The following is a 16,932-nucleotide window of genomic DNA, read 5'->3' as shown; positions in this document are numbered from 1 at the left end:
TGTGCATATTACATGTGTAAAGTGCCTACCACAGTGCTTAATATATTGTAAGTGCCATGAATGTTTATTTTTTTTTATTATGAATCCCTTCATAATCTGATTCCTGTCTTCTTTTCACCTTTAATCATTTCTACTCCCCTTGGCCACCCCCATTGTACTGGGTTGAATAGCATCCCCTCAAAATTCATGTCTACCCAGAAACTCAAAATATAACCTTATTTGGAAGTAGGATTCTTGCAAATGTATTTAGTTAAAATGAGGTCAAACTGGATTAGGGTGAGTCTAATCCTATTGAATTAGACCAATAGAACCGAGTCCAATAGGACAAATTAGAAACCACCCTAATCCAATAACTGTTGTCTTTATAAGAAGAGAAAACCAAGACACACACATAAGTAGAACAGCCACGTAAAGACAGGGGCAGAAACTGGAGCACTACGGCTGCAAGCCAAGGAATGCTGAGGACTGCTAGCAACTGCTAGAAGATAGAGAGAGGCAAGGAAGGATTCTTCCCCAGAATCTTCAGAGAGAGTATAGCTTTGCCGACACCTTGGTTTTGGACTTCTAGCCTCTAGAAACTGCAAGAGAATAAATTTCTGTTGTCTTAAGCTACCCCAGTTTGTGGTATTTTGTCACGGCAGCTTTAGGGAATACATATACCCACTAACTCCACATTGAGTGCCCACAATGAACACTGTCTTTCTCACCTCCAGGTCCTTGCATAAGCTGCCTAGGAGCATCCTCTCACCTGTTTTCCACCTGACCACCTCCTGCTTGCTATTCCTCACATTGTGCCGCCTTATCCTGAGACCTTCCCTGATCATCCAGGTCTAGCTTAGGGTAGCCTCTCTTCTGAGTTGCACTACACTCTGTCTTTTTGCCATCACAACACCTATCACATTGCACAACAGTTGCAACACTGTTATGTGACTGGTTGTAACACCATTTATTGCACTGTAGGATTTGTGAGGACAACCCTCTCCATCTTATAATCCAATCCGTCTATTCTTAGTTGTATTATGGGTGCCTAGTATGTGTTAATGCTGAGTGGCACTCATTAATTGCTTACTACATACTCAGTACTATTCTAAGTTATTTACATTAACTCATGTACATCAACTTGCTACCTTATGAGGCAGGTACAATTAATTTTCCCATTCTGTAGTTGGCTACAATGAAAAGCACGGGCTGAGACATCTGCATTATTCTTGGCATTCTTCCAGGTGCACTTTGCAATTCCACCAGCAAACCCCATTGCATGATTTCAGTTTCCAAGTGCAAATCCATCTTAGCCTTAAACTCATTTATGCCATTCGCTCCCACTATATCAGCCACACTCGACTGTTGCATGGTGCAATAACTCTCTGCCAGCCTCCGAACAGTTTTCCCAGTCATCAAGAAGGTGCAATTGATTCAAAGTGTTAATATTTGCTCACCACTGAGACCATCCGGGGGCTTCATCACTCATAGCAATGCCACCCGCTGGAGCTACAGAAGTGCAGGGCTCTCGAAGGCTATGCATGAGCTGATGATGAGAGATGCAGGCTTCTTGGATAAGCAAAATCTCATCACGGAAAGATGTGCATCCTCTCCCCTAACTTGGGCTTTCTGGCAGACAGATGAGAAGAGGTTTAAAGTAAAATAAATGGAAATTGCATATCTGTTCATGCTATGAAATCCTGGAGTTCCTGAATCCTCACACATTCATTGAACTATCTTGTATATTAAATATGTACTAAGTGCCAGACTTTCTGCTAGTTGCCAGGAACACAACACAAAATAAAAGGAAGGCTCCATGGTACCCATCTTCCTGCCTTCAGGTAGGAGGAACACACCTGTACATCTGTGGCCATCTGCTCTATCTCAGTTCCTTTAAGACAACTGGACTGACTCACAGAGAAAAGTGAGGACTGTACCAGGGCCATTTGCAGTGAAGGTCTCAGCCCCACCTTCTTGCTCTGCACACAGCCAGCCCCTGCCTGTCTCCCTCACTGTGTCCTGCCTCTTAGCATGGGTTGCTATTTTAAGATCCTCCTTTTGCCTCCCTGGGCTGATCACTGCCATTACACCTTCCTTGGAAGCAGCAAAATGGGGTGGCCATGAGCATGGGCTCTCAGCCAGGCAGCCTGAGTTGAATCCATCTCTGCTATACTCTAGCTGTTTAACCATAGGGAAGTCACTGCAATCCACGTACCCCAGTTTCCTCATCCATAAAATGGCAACACAAATGACAGTCACTACTTAAGAAGGTTGTTGAGACAATTGAATGAGGTAACAGGCAAAGTGTTTAAGACAGTGTCTGACACACAGTAATCACTCAATAAACATACTGGGTAATTCTGTTATTAGTATTATTATCACCCGGTTGATACTGGATACACACATGCTACTATAAATCTTGTCATCTCTTTTTATTTATGCACATATTTTTCTTTTGTTTAGCAAAGGTTTATCAACTGGCCACAAGGCTCCGTTTAGGAACTATGGGGGCTACAAAGGAGAAATAAGATGCAGTCCTCAACTTCAAGGAGCACACAGTCTAATGGCATAAACAAGCAAGACTATTAAAAATAGCCCAATGCACTACATGGGGTGCTTTATATGCTTGCCATTTTCAGTCTGCCCAATAATCTCATGGAGTAAGCACTCATTATCGTCATCTTCATTTCACAAGAAGTCACAGCGAGGCTAAGCAATTTCTCCAGGCTTACACAGCTAGGAAATGTCAGAGAAAGGATGTAACAACAGGCAGTCTGACTCCAGAGGCGACACTCAGGGTCCCTATGCTAGGCAACGATCACGGCACTGACAACTGTGCTGGAACTTCCTGGGAGCTCCCAGAAAGGCAGCACAAAGAGGACTGATTTCTGACTAATGAGCAGGATTTTTCATGTAGTGCAGGGGAGGGCACACCAAGCCGGGAGGAGCAGGCTGAGCAAAGTGGGCAGACCACACATTCGGGAAAGGGGCAGTCTGGGGATTCCAGAGGCTGGCCTCTGTGTGGGGAGAGCAGCAGGGTGAGGAGGAAGGGCGGCAAAGGAGCCAAAGGTCAGGCAAGTCCAGGCCAAGGAGTCCACACATCTCTCATAGGCAGTAGGGGCTCACCTGCTGAATGATGTGGTTGGATCTGCAATTTAAGAAGAAAATCAAAAGCCAATTCTCTCCAACGGACTTCTCTGCTGGTTCTCTAAGGTAAGGAGGAGGTACAGAAGACAGCCAGAATCACGCCCACAGTTATGTGTATTATGGTCTGTGCTGTGGATAAAAGAGCATAGAGATTCTTGTAGATAGACCAGTTTTTCACCTTTAATTTCCTTCTTCTTACTGTATGACTTTGGAAAACTTGCCTCACATTTCTGAGCTCATTTGCTCCCCAGATTAAAGAGCAACTGGTGAAAGCCGCCTCACAGGGTAGGTAAGTGGAAGAGTAAATTGAGAAAATGTGGGTGCCCAGGAGATCTTTATTTATTTATTTTGACAGTTCCTCTGTTGCTGCCCTTTCTGCACCTTCTGTGGGGTTTTCGGGGTCTCCTGCCCAAGGGCCCATAAAGTCCTGGCCTGCGAACAGACAAGCATGTCTCAAGTGTTATAAGTGAGTGTGCACAAGTCCCAGGGTACTGCCAATTCTCAGCTGCCTGGGCCAGCAGCCATGGGCTGTTAAGCAAGAGGCGACATTAGCCCGAGCAGTGTCTTCCATGATTACCTTTGCTCACACACCTTTTCCTGCTGTGACATCACATTACAACGTGGAGCATCTGGTTCCTTGGCAGGATAATGCCACATCTAACTGTGGGAGGACACTGTTTGGGGAAGCCAGCCAAGCCAGAGGCTGCCTGCCTCCCTGCTGCTTCCCCCAGTGCTGACAGCAAGAAGGATGAAGAAGGAAGAGGCCCGGGTCCTCAGGGCCTCCATCCCTCCCTTTGGCAGGGGAGAGGACCAGTCGTGGCCAGGGCAGAGGATGCTCAGATCTGACATGGGCTCAGAAATGTCCTCACTGACCCCATTCTTTCACACACATGGGCTCAACACCTCAGGGTATCAGACAATAGGCAGTGACAAATCCATAGGCTTTCGAATGAAAAAGACCCAGGAGTGAGTTCTAGCTTTGCAACCCTGAGCAAGTCACTTAACCTCTCTGTTTTAGTATTCTAGGCTCGCTGAGACAAAGTGCCACAAACCAGGTGACGTCAACAACAGCATTTACTGTCTCACAGTTGAGGAGCTAGGAGTCCCAGATCCAGGTGTTGGCAGGGCTATTTCCTTCTGACGGCTGTGAGATGAATCCATTCCAGGCTTCTCCTCTAGCTTCTGGTAGTTTTCTGGTGACCTTTGGCATTGCTTGGCTTTTGGAAGAGTCATACTGATCTCTGCCTTCGTCTTCACATGGCACTGCGTCTGTCCGTCTGTCCAAATTTTTCCTTTTTATAGGGACATCAGTTATACTGGATTACAACCCCCTCCCCGGCCCCTCATAATGGCATCTCCTAACTAACTCTATCTGCAATGACCCTATTCCCAAACAAAGTCACATTCTAAGGTACTGAATGTTAGGACTTCAACATATACATTTGGGGGTGAGAGGAGGGGTACAGCTTTACCCATAACATTCTCTAAGGCTGTTCTCTTCTCAGTAGAGTGAGGGTAATAAAGGCTGATAAAGCTTTAGTATCCCCACAGGGCTTATTGCACCTCGTAGGGCTGTGTGACAGTTAAATGAGGTAGGGAATGTAACTACCTGACAAAGAGCAGGTATCAGTAAATGTGATTTCCTTTCCCCAAGATGGAGAGAGACTTCTTTTCCATGTAGTTAATCTGCTATCCACAAATTAACTGAGCTTAGTATCTACCCTAATGTGCCCCTAGTAGGAATTTAAAGGTCATTTAACCTAACCTCCATCTCAAATAGTAAGGAAACTGAGGCCCCCAAAAATCATTTTGCTGATTTAATGACTAGCCTTGGGCTAGAACTAATTTTTCTCCTTGGAATAAGAAGCCATTTAATCCAGGGAACATTCTCTGTATTAAAATATCCTATATATAGCTCCTCACTGCCCTACAATAACACTTGCAGATTGTCTTAGGTAGCATAAGCGGTCTTTCTCAAACCCTCCCCATAGCCATCACCTTGTTCAGGTTGTTCTACACAATAACAACAGGCAGGGATCACTTATGGCACTAGACAGATGAGAAAACGGAGGCTCAGAAAGCTACAGGGCTTGGTAGGGGTCACAGACCTCATAAGTAGCAAGACAAGAATTAGAGTGCAAGTCTCACTACAGCTTTGCCAAGGCTTTCTCCTCTATTGCGCGGTTTTACATGTGTGTCTTAGTTACCTTCAAATGGTAGAATCCCACGCAAGATTCAAGGAGGGCTTCTTGGGAAGGCCCTGGCCACCTGCCTCTGCTGTTCCAGCTTCCAAGACCTTCCATACAACTATCCTTGCTTCCTCTTTGAAACATCCATCTTTCGTCTTGCTGCTCTGCTGCTCCACAGAATCCACAGTCACAGAGCAAGGCATGGGGAGACATGGCAAGCTTCCCAGGTTCTGTTCCTAGTGCAGGATGAGGACACTCACTATGGTGCCAGGAATTCCAGCCCTAATGCTCCATCAGGTGAGGCATTTGATGGAGGGCCTACCTAGTCACCCAGATGGCTTTCTGCTTTGAGAAAGTTTCTCAGCCCTGAGATGAGTAGATACTACACACCATGCTCTCCCCCACACAGGTGTGTCTGAAGGAACATGCACTGGGATCTGGGTGAGTGATTTGCAAGAAATGTCAGGAAAGCACACAATGAGACAACTGCATGTGAACATGGGGTTGACTGATAGAGCTGAAAAGTCAGAGAAGGCCAGGGCCAAACTCAGCATATGAACTCATAACTCTGATTTATCAACCAACTGATTTATTTGTTCATTCATACAACAAGTACTGATTGAGGGATTACCATGTGCAAAGCACTCTACTAGATACTGCCCAGGAATAAGGAAGACAACACGGTCCTCACTACCTGGGGCTCTCTGGTCCTTCACCATAGACTGTCCGAAAAGGCCCATTCCATTGGCACCAACAGGCTTGTTTTAGGGATAGAAAAGAACAAAATAATTACAGAAAATAAGGCAAGCAGCAGAGCCTTTTGGCTGCTCCGGTGTCACAGTGCTGTAAATAACAGAATGTTATAATGGCCTTGGGGTACAATAACTGAAGAGGGGTGTGAGTCATTTCGTGATGCAAGAAAAAAAATGACATCTTTACAACAGCTGCAAATTAGCCTTGCTATAGGAAAAAATCAGAGGAAATGTTTCATAGGAGCAAGGATCCTTGTACATAACAACCTTTCAGAGAGGACTCTGTAGACCAGAAGCACTAGAACCTAAAGTCCAGTGTATAGCCCGGACCCCACACTAGGCACAGACTCAGCCTGTGGTAGCCAGAATTAAGGTCATGGAGTAGAAAGAGCGTCTATTTAGAAATCAGAGAGCTTGAAGTCTAGCATCTATCAAGCCCCTTGCAAGCCAGAGATCTTGGCCAAGCAACTGGGTGTCTCAGAGCCCTGAGTTTTTATCTGTAAAATGGGCATATTCACAACAAAATACACGGAGAGCCCACTATGTGGTGTCTGTGCTTTCTCTGCATTATCTCGCCGAGTTCCCAGTTCAACCCCATGAAGTAGGTCCTAGGTTATCACCATATTTCACAATGGGAAAGCCGCAGGTGGACAGCCCACGCAAGCTGCCATTTCTACAGCGGCTAAGTGGAGAAGATAAAATTGGTGCTCTATAGCACTGAACCCTTAACAGCTTTAACAATAATAATAACTGATTCCCAGTGAGAAAGTGAGGAATACATGAAATGGCATGTGTAAAAGCATTTGTTAAAAATCACAAAGTATTGCATACAGATGAGGGGGTTTATTATTTCTTCCCTCCGTGGGCATGAACAGACTTACAATAAGCCAAAGAAATTTCATGTTAAATCCTACTCTCCCTTTATTCCTCAACTGTTACAGTAAAATGAGGGGCTGGGGATTTTGGGAAACAGTCAGGAGCCAAGGAACCAGCTATAGAGATATGAGATAGGGAAGAAAGAACCACGGGGCCTCGTAGTGCACACAATTTGCAAGCTGATGTACAAACTATTTGCTGGGACCAATTACTCTCATCTTAATTAATGAACACACAACCCACAATCTGTCTGAGAAATGCGAAAAAATATGGCATGTGTTTAGAGGCTGCAGTGTGCCAGCCACCAGATCTGGAAGCACCTTCCTCAGACTGCTGGGCTGGGAGTCACCATGGAGACCACATTTTAGCATCCTAATGACACTGAAATTCAGTTCAAACCAGCTTTTCAAAGTGCCCATGTGAAGTGCTTGCTGTGTGGCTGACAGTGGGTTAGGCACTGTGGAGTGCTCAGAAGAAAGGCAGCCCACTCCTTGCCCTAGAGGATGAAGGAGGAAGGATTGTTCGTCAACCCACGAGGCTTGATTTTGTGCCTCCAGTCTACTCAGTGCGGTGCCTGGCACTGCAGGGGACTCCAAAGCTGAGGCCACCGACTTGCTTTCCAGGCATTTAACTTGGACAGTTGGTAATGACAATAGATAAATTTGCTGAGGGCTTATTCTGAGTTAGGTACTATGGTACCTATGCCAATTACATATATTATCTCGTTTTATCCTCACAACAACCCCATGAATGAATTGACTATTAATTGCTAAAATTTATTGAGCACTTACCCTGTGCTATGCATGCCCTAGGCCAAGTACTGGTAGTTCCCAGGATTTAAAAGCTTGGGCAAGATCACTGGTTAGGAAGTGTCACAATCAGGATTTGAACCCAGGATGTTTAGCTTCAAATGCAGGATGAATTTAACCATTATATTATAGTGTATTAATTCAACTGATACTTATTGAATGCCTTTGAGGAAGATAAGAATCTTATATTTTAGCAAATTTCAAGTATACAATACAGTATTATTGACTACAGTCACCATGCCATACAAGTAAACCTTAATAAAACTGGATTTAAAAAGAAAAGAGTATAAAATAAAAGACTCTTATATTTTAGTAAAGGGAACTGGGTGTGAGGGGAAACAAGCAATAAACAAATTCAGTTCATGACAGACTCTGATTTGTACTGAAAAGAAAATGTACTTCGTGAGTCGATACAAAGGGTGAGAATGGAACAAGATGGTCCCTCCCAGCGGAGAAGGCGCAGTGGCCATGGTCACGTTGGAGGGCTCCCCTGAAACAGACACCAAGACAGAGTAATATGCGGGATGTGTATTAGGATGTGCGGTGCTCTTGGAATCTACATCTGTGGAGAGGGAACAGGAGGCAAGGGTCAGCAGAGGGCGATGTCAAGCTGTACTGCAGGCCAGGGACAGTCTTGGCCAACCCTGAGGGAGTCCTGGAGGTTGAACAGTCATGCAGACTTGTCCTGACCTGATACCTCCACATCAACAAGTTATTGGATGAGGGCTATCAGAGGAAGGATATGACCTTGGGCAAGGCAGCTCCCTGTAGCCGAGGCAATCACAGAGAAGGCTAGCAAGTGCAAGCTGTCTGCCCACTGCACTCTCAGAAGCTGGACCAACAAGTCCCATCTTTAAGGAATTTCTGGATGGCACCTCACAGTGTCCACCACAAGGGTGATGGTAGAGGAATCTCTGAGGCAGTGACAACTGAGCTGAATCCTAAATAAGATGGAGAAGGCCAAGTGATGAAAGAGGCCAAGGTTGCATAATGAGTAAGAAGTAGACCCAGGCTTCAAATTCAGGCATCTGGGCTCTTGGGTGGCACCTTTGACTATTGCACTGTGCTGTTGCCCCGGGTACAAATCTCTGGCTGTATTAATAGAGGCAGAGTCCAGCTCAAGGGGCAAGAGTCTTGCTCCTCAGCTACCATGAGACACTGGAATCACTTATTTTTCACCTGTCCGTTTCCCACCTTTCCACCTGTCCATCTATAATCAATCTATCTATATTATTTTGTTAGGAGCATTTTTTAAAAAGTAAGGGAGATACAGTCTATGAGTTAAGAGTGAAAAGTCTGTAGCCAACACTCTAGAATCAAATCCTAGTCATACGTATACTAGCTGGGTTTATTGCCATCTCCTTTTAGGCCTCAACCAGTTCATATGTACAACGAGTGGGGGGTAATGAGTGTTCCATACACACACAGCTGTTGTATTGGGGATAATGAGTGTTCCATACACATAAGCTGCTGTATTAAAATAAATAAATAAAGCATTGAGGACAGTGCCTGGCACATAATAATCTTTATCTCAACAAATTTTATATACTATTATCACAAACAATAAGATAGTATGGAGAATTTAAAGACAGTCTTAGCCAGAAGGAAAGAAGACGAGAAGACAGGAATACAGTTCTCAAACATTTGAAGTGGAGATGCTGAGGAGAGGGACAAGTTTTCTACTGTGAGACTCCAAGGAAGGTAAAATTGGGAAGGCTCACATTGGGTCCATGAAGAGCACTAGTGCAGATGAGATGCCAGACAAAACAGGAAGTATCCTGGCACATAGAGGCTGGCAGCCAGGGGTGAAGTGGAGGAAACTCGGTGGAAGGTTGCAGGAGAAACCTTTAAGGGTCCTTGCATCTCTACGGTTCTGAGGTAGGAGGCTTCTATAATGCTTTCCAACTCCATGCAGTAGTGTTTTCTTTCTTTAATTCACCTACATACAGCGGGGAAAAGGATGCATTCATTCACTATTTGTCAGGAACATAGCAAAACTCAAAAAGATGTCTGTTTGGATTTCTGGAACACTTCAGAACCTCAAAAGAAAGATTATAGGTTAAAAGCACCATGACTGGTGAGGCACGGTGGCTCACGCCTGTAATCCCAGCACTTTGGGAGGCCGAGGCGGGCGGATCACAAGGTCAGGAGATCGAGACCATCCTGCCTAACACGGTGAAACCTTGTCTCCACTAAAAATACAAAAAAAATTAGCTGGGCACGGTGGCGAGTGCCTGTAGTCCCAGCTACTCGGGAGACTGAGGTAGGATAATGGTGCGAACCAGGGAGGCGGAGCTTGCAGTGAGCTGAGATTGTGCCACTGCACTCCAGCCTGGGCGACAGAGTGAGACTACGTAATAAATAAATAAATAAATAAACAAACAAACAAAAAGAAGAAAAGCACCATTATCTCTGACTCTTGGGTCCAATGTTCTTCCAAATTAGACAGTATGAGAATGAGTGGGAATGAAGAAAGGCAAACTGCACCTCTAATGTGTTCACTACTGTCACTTATGCTTGGTGTGACACACAACACCACAGTCTCCTTGGGCTTCACAAGGCTTTCAGGGCTCTGACCCTGGAGGGCTGGGTGTGCAGAGTCCATCCTTGCTGCATTAGAAGAGCACACAAAGAGATGTTGAAGGAAGTTATTCTGGTAGGCTTGGACATGCTATATGACGGCTTTGTCAAAGAGTAATATGCTCTTATGTGCATCACTCCACAGTACATAATACAAAGTCTCATTCCATGTAGACTTCAAAATAATTCCATGACATAACTTTTCATTCACTCATTAAATTATCCAACATGTGTTTGTTGAGCATTTACATCTATTGACTGCTTACTGTATACCAGGCACTGTTTTAGGTGCTCACCAAACTTGCACTCTTAACCTCATACTTGAAGAAACAGACACAGAGATTAAGTTTGTCCAAGGCTTCCAACCGAGGCACTGTCCTCCAAAACAATAGTACTTACTGTCCTGATTTAATAACAAAGATGAATAATTAATTTTGTCTACCACAATTAGCATAAATAACAAGAATTATAACTATCATTAGTACTTTACGGCTTACCAAGAATACATACATAACCCATCCTATGCAGTGTGGTGGGCAATTGTCCCTATTTTAAAAATAAACATGCTAAGGCCCAGAGAGGTTAATTAACAAGCCCCAGTTCACCCAAACAGTGAGTGGACAGGGGAGCTTGCTCTGAGACTGTCACTGTCTGTCCCTCAATGCAGGTACAGCACAACACACCTAATATCAATAATTAGTGTCTCCATATTGAAATGATATCTTATGTAATACATCCATTATTTAATTTGATCTCTCCACAAACCCAGTGAGATCAAAGGCATTATCCCCATTTCAGAGCTGAGGAAACTGAGGCTCAAAAAGTTGTCAACATGTACTAGATACGTGGAGGGCTCGAGTCAGGCTTCAAACCCACATTTTCTTATTCCAACACTCATGCTTTTTTCATTAACCCTCCCTGCCAAATATCCACCTATAATGCCTCTTGCAGAGACATGGAAAGCTGCTGCCCTTGCCTACACAGTCAGTGCCCCAGGCATTCTCTTTCTCTTCCTTCCAGCCATCCCAGCCCAGAGAAGCAGCATGGAAAGAAGCTCATGCCTTGCTCAGTACTAGGCCAGGCACTTGGGGACCCAACCATCAGGGAGCTGACACAATTTCAGATGCTTGCTGCCCTAATTACTTGATGATCTGTCATCACAGAGATAGAATTGGGATGCGGGAGTGGCATTCTGCTTTTGCCTGGGCAAAGGAAAGGCAGCTAAAAATGCTTCAGTTTCAGTTTACAGAAGATAAATCTCCACCAAAGTCTATGATCAATCCCAAATGTTGGTTCAGAAAGACGCATGGAAGGGAATTGGGCAGTTGTGGAGCACCTACTGTGTGCCAGACATCATGCTGGCAAAGATGTCACACAGTACACGGATTTGCTGGTTTGGTCATCACAACACCTTCATGAAAGAGGGATATATATTTGCAATTTGTAGGTGAGGAAGCTAAGGATAGTAGTAGTGGATGAGCCAGACACCTGGGGCAGGAGTGGGGCAAGAATCTCAGTCTTACTTCTGCAGAAGTCACAGAATGGCTTTAACCAGGAGCATGATTTAGTTGGAACTGTGTTCTAGAAATAGTTCTCTGCAGCAATGAAGTGAATTCATTTGAGAAGGCAGACTGAAGGATGAAGGCAGACAGGAGGATGAAGTATATTGTGTGAGATGGGATGCAGGCCTGTGGCTAGGATAGGCATGCGATGAGTGGCTAGACTCGGGACTCATCAGGATGCTAAATCCACATCTCTAGAAGGCCAATGGAGGCCCAGAAGTGGGACACGAGTGAGGAGGATGGAAGGTCACAGTCAGACTGGAACACGGGTCCCTGGCCTGTGTGACCAGATGAATGGAGTGGCCGTTCGCTGGTGTAGGAAGGAAGGCTCAAGGGCACAGATGTTGAATTAAATGTGGAAATGTTGAGTGTCAGGTGCCTGAGAGCAATCTAGGTGGAGACACCCAGTTCACAAGTAGAAGTCAGGGTCTGGAGCTCAGGAGAGAGCCTGGACCACAGGGAAGCTGCCAGCATGGCCTTGGTTGTTGCAGCCAGGGATGTGGAGGGAACAGCTATGAGAGGATGTGTAGTGTGATGTGGTAGTGGGGAGTAGAACAGAGCTCTGGGGACACCAAGAAGGGCCTTTTCCGGGGCTTAGCAAGAATGGCCAGATGGGCAGGAGGAAATGAGGAAAATCTACATTTGCTTTTAAAGAATGAAGTCCTTTCATGTGTTATATTCTTGAAGAAATGAAGGGTGTTGCTAATTCAGCTGAGGAAGAATTCTCTGATGTGATCTGTACTATCCTGGGAGAACACACAGTATGGATGGGGAAGATCCAGAATCCATGTGAAGAAGAAATAGGAATTCTATCTCCATCAAAGGAGAATGGCGTGTGTGTGTGTGTGTGTGTGTGTGTGTGTGTGTGTGTGTGTGTGTAGGTGGGGGGAGACTGGACTTCCCGCTGCTGGGCTGCGAAGAGAAGGGTGAGCAAGGACTGTGCCGTGGCTCCTCCAGGTGTCTGTGGTGAGAAAGGCAAGGTGTCATTGCTTTTTGATATGGCATTGATGTTTGGTTCACCAGGTGATGCCAAACCAAACATGGAGGTTGCCTTAAAGCACTAACCCGAGTCTGAAGAATGAACACGCGGAAATTATGCTCATGATGAGGTAAGTTTTACACAAGGCTTGAGGTTCATGCCGAAGCTATGATTTTGCCATCACGATAACTGAGACAGATGACTCTCCACTCTCCTGTATCCTTCAAAAGTAGGAACAGTCAAAAAATGCATGTAAACACACAGAATCACAGGATCTCAGGGACGGAAGGGACCTGAATTCTCATTTTTCTAATGGATAGTTGATTAATTAACTTGTGAATTCATCATTCACTCTACAAATATTTATAGAGCATTTATTATTTCCAAGCACTATTCTAGGCCTGGGGGATTCAACAAAGAACAAAACCAGCTAGAATTCCCACCCTCATGAAGCTTACATTCTAGTAAGGAACATGCAAAACTTAAAATGTAAATAATTAAAATATGCCATGTTAGATGGTGAGGAGTCCTCCAGAGAAAAATAAAGCAGGATAGGGGAGAACAAATGTTGTTGGTGGGGTGGAGTGGGGGGGTAGTAGGGAAGGTTTTGCAATTTTAAATAAATTAATCATCATGAACTCTTTTTATGATATCTCAATGAATGATCTTCCCTCCTTACATTTTTTTCACACCCATTAGTTAATTTGATGCTTGTTAAAAACTTGAGAAAGACGAATATTGTCATCAGCAGAGCAAAGTTATTAAATATTTATTTTGGGCCATTCATAATGTTGACTGGTTCTCAACCACTATCTCACATTATCTTCACACCAATATGGAGGTAGTTACTGTCATTATCCCATTTTACAAAATTAAAACAACAAAGCAGAAGCCAAAAAACCTAGTTTTCATCCTGGACTCAAAGTGCAGTCTTGCCACCTACCATCTCTATGACAGTAGGTGGATTGCTTAACTTTTCCAATCCTCAGTTTCCTCATATGCAAGATGGGAGTAACAAGACCTCACTCACAGAGTTGCTGTGAGAATTATATGTATGACAGAGTAGGAGTCAAGTCAGATAGATCTGTCTGATTCCAAAGAACAATCCTTCAAGCACAAACTATCCTGAGTCATTTTTTGAGATGAGGAAATTGCTGAGCAGCAGTGATTACAGTAATGATAAGATTACAACATTGATAAGATCATGCAAAATCTCTCAAACTCAGCAGCTTAAGCAATCAATTTAGACAAGAACAATAAAATCCTTTACAATTCGCAAGCCTTGAATTCGTGATATAACCAAGGGGAAAGCAAGGGGAAAGCAAGGCTATATCATATACAACATCAAATTTTTCCAGGTTTCCTATTCACTTTCCAGATTTGGTGCTTCCAAATAGATAAGTGTGTGTGTCCATATATACACACAACGCTGGCCATGATAATAATTGCTAGTACTTTTATAGTGCTTCTATAGTGCAGCATAATGTAAGTAGTTATACATAACTCATTTAATCCTCACCAACCTTAATGAGGTAGTTACTATTATTTGTATTATTATAGCCATTTTATAATGGGGAAACAGAAACTCAGAGAAGTCAAGCAACTTACCCATCACGCAGTTCTAAGTGATAGAACTGGCACGTGATTCCGGGCATTCCGATGTCAAGTGTTCACATTCTTGATGCCTATGTTATACTGAACTAGCTGTATTAACCAAATAACCATGCTTTGTCCTTGGCTCTGCTTCACACATACTGTGCTGTCTGTCTGGAATACTGTTCTTTCCTCTCTCCTCTTTCTACCTTCCCAATTGATTAAATCTCATTTTCTCCTCAGCATTATCTCCTCTGGAAAGTCCTCTCTGACTCTACTCACCCTCAATTTCCACTGTGGATGCCCTTTCCTCTTCTCTGGGCTCACAGAGCACCCTGTGCCAACTTTTATCATAGCACCTGAGTAGATAATCAAAACATTCTGTACTTGTTCTCCCCAGTGCCCCTACACTAGACTGTGACTTCCTTTAAGCCTAAGACTGGATCTGGTAGAATACAGTTTTCTGAAACATAGTAAGTCCTTCACAAATATTTGCTGAGATATAGACAGATTGAGTGTTGACCGTATTGGATGCATTAACGGCTGCAGCCCTGGCATGCATACTTTCTGGGTCTTTTCTTACAGATTTTGAAATTCTAACGAGGGAATTTTAAAGTGGGAAATTCAGGTAGAATTTGGAATGGGGATGGGGCAGCTGACTGGCCTAAGTCAATGTGTCTCTGTGATTTGTTAAGCCTTCAGCACAATCCATTCCACTATCCAAGCCTGCATGGCTTCAGAGTAATCCAGTATGGGCAACTGACTTACAAAGGTATAATCAGAGGAAGGTGGGAAATTAGTTCAGAAGGTGAATGAATGGAAACACTGATCACACTCTAAGGGAAGCAGAAGGCCCAGAACCCCTGGGGACATCCTCAGCTATCTTAAGGCCTCAAAGAGATAAAAATGACTCCATGAAAAGTAGATAAAAAAGACAGAAAGAACATATCCATGTGATATTGATGAAACATAGGCTCAAACCAACCTTGAGTTCTTCTGTTATTCTGGACTTCTCAAATACATGAGCTGGTAAATTCCACTACTGTTTAAGTCTCTTTGAGTTGGGTTTTCTATTACCTGCAACCAAACACATTATAAATATGTTGCTGTTTAGCTGACTTCAAAGGTTGCCGATAGGAGGAAGGGTACCACATGAAGGAATATTAATATCATGAGAGATGTTACTAGAATTGTACTTAAAATTTATTCCATGGTCATTGGGTACCTACTAGCAGAGGAGAGCTATTCTTGGAGCTGTGGCTTAGAAATATAATTCTGTTGCACTGGGCTTGAACTGCTATTCTGTATCTACATATTTTTTCTCTTTCATTTTACAGGTTAATAATCACACAAAAAGAATAATTGTAAGTATCCAGGATTTCTACTAGTTGGTAAAAAAAAAAAAAAAAAAAAAAAAAGAAGGATCTCTGAAGTGGAAAATGACATTCTCAGGGAATATTCTAATATATATATATATATTTGAGAAACAGATGGTATCTCAGAGCCTCAAGTCTGTTGGCTTGTAACAGCAAGGCAATGAACTTTATGCCAACAAGTAAACTCGTCTTCCCAGGAAAATGGCAAACCCCTCAATCACGTGGCCTCCAGTGATACTGCCAGTATGAAGTGTTTAGATTCCCCAGGCGAAAATAAGAAACTTTGCCACAGCAGTAACTAGAAAGAGAAGACTGTGGTGTAGGGAGATAAGGAAAGGCAGTGAACATTTCCTGAACCTCTAGTCAGCATCATATAATATGCTACGTGCCTGTCATCCATCAGCTCAGTCTGTCCCCAAGGAGCAGGGATGCAGACTCCAGCCTTCATGGCTTCAAAGTACACCCATGTTATGAGCAAACAAAGTTTCTAAAGGTGAATTGCGAAGGTGCCAGGCAAATACTTCTACCAACAGAGCCCAGCTCAAATACTACCTCTTCCATCCAGCTTGCACAACTTTATCTGCTCTTTGGTCTGTTCCTTCTCTGAATTCTAAAAGCTTGTCTCTGGATTCTAAAAGCTTGTCCCAGCCAATTAAACTGCAACCACCTAGGAAACTGAGGATTTCTTTTCTGTTCATCTCTGTTCTTTAGGAATTATTGTTTAATCTTTTTTTTAATAGAAAGCATTTAAAGGTGGATTGAGGAGAAAAGTTAGTAAAGGTAGTTAGTTAGTAGTTAGTAAAGGCTGTTCAAAAATACTCTGGGATTCCTTATTTACACATGGTGAGATTGTACTTCTCTTCCCCCTGAAAGATAAGTGTGGTCATGTGACTTTTTTGGCTAATGAATTTGTGAGCAGAAGCAATCTGTGTCACTTCCAAGTGGAAGGTTTAGAGCCAGTGCACAGTTTGCTACATTCCCTTCCTTACTAAAGTTACTGTGGAGGCCTGTGTCAAGATAAAGCCTCTATCCTTGAGTGAGGATGATAAGGCAGAGCTCCCTGGTGATTGTATATGTTGGCCCATAGAAT

General features: G+C 43.7%; 1 protein-coding gene and 1 pseudogene across 9 annotated transcripts in view; both read right to left on the bottom strand.

The window, feature by feature from the left end:
- The window catches only part of LOC139356166 (heterogeneous nuclear ribonucleoprotein A1-like), a 46,250-nt pseudogene extending 35,893 nt beyond the window's left edge, over window positions 1–10,357 (bottom strand).
- Window positions 1–16,932, bottom strand: part of LOC105495139 (DAB adaptor protein 1) — a 1,257,833-nt gene that overhangs the window by 1,057,227 nt on the left and 183,674 nt on the right. Inside the window, exon 1 of one of the 9 annotated variants that reach the window (XM_011764368.3) lies at window positions 3,106–12,722. The exons of the other annotated variants lie outside the window; for them this stretch is intronic. The gene's annotated coding sequence lies outside the window, so the exon portion shown is untranslated. Of the gene's footprint in view, window positions 1–3,105; window positions 12,723–16,932 lie in introns of those variants that run through there. 9 annotated transcript variants of the gene reach the window in all.

The sequence above is a fragment of the Macaca nemestrina genome, chromosome 1 (assembly GCF_043159975.1).
Source record: "Macaca nemestrina isolate mMacNem1 chromosome 1, mMacNem.hap1, whole genome shotgun sequence".
Lineage (NCBI taxonomy): Eukaryota > Metazoa > Chordata > Mammalia > Primates > Cercopithecidae > Macaca > Macaca nemestrina.
The sequence above is the reverse complement of the archived record's forward strand: the minus strand, read 5'-3'. Positions and strand labels throughout refer to the sequence as shown.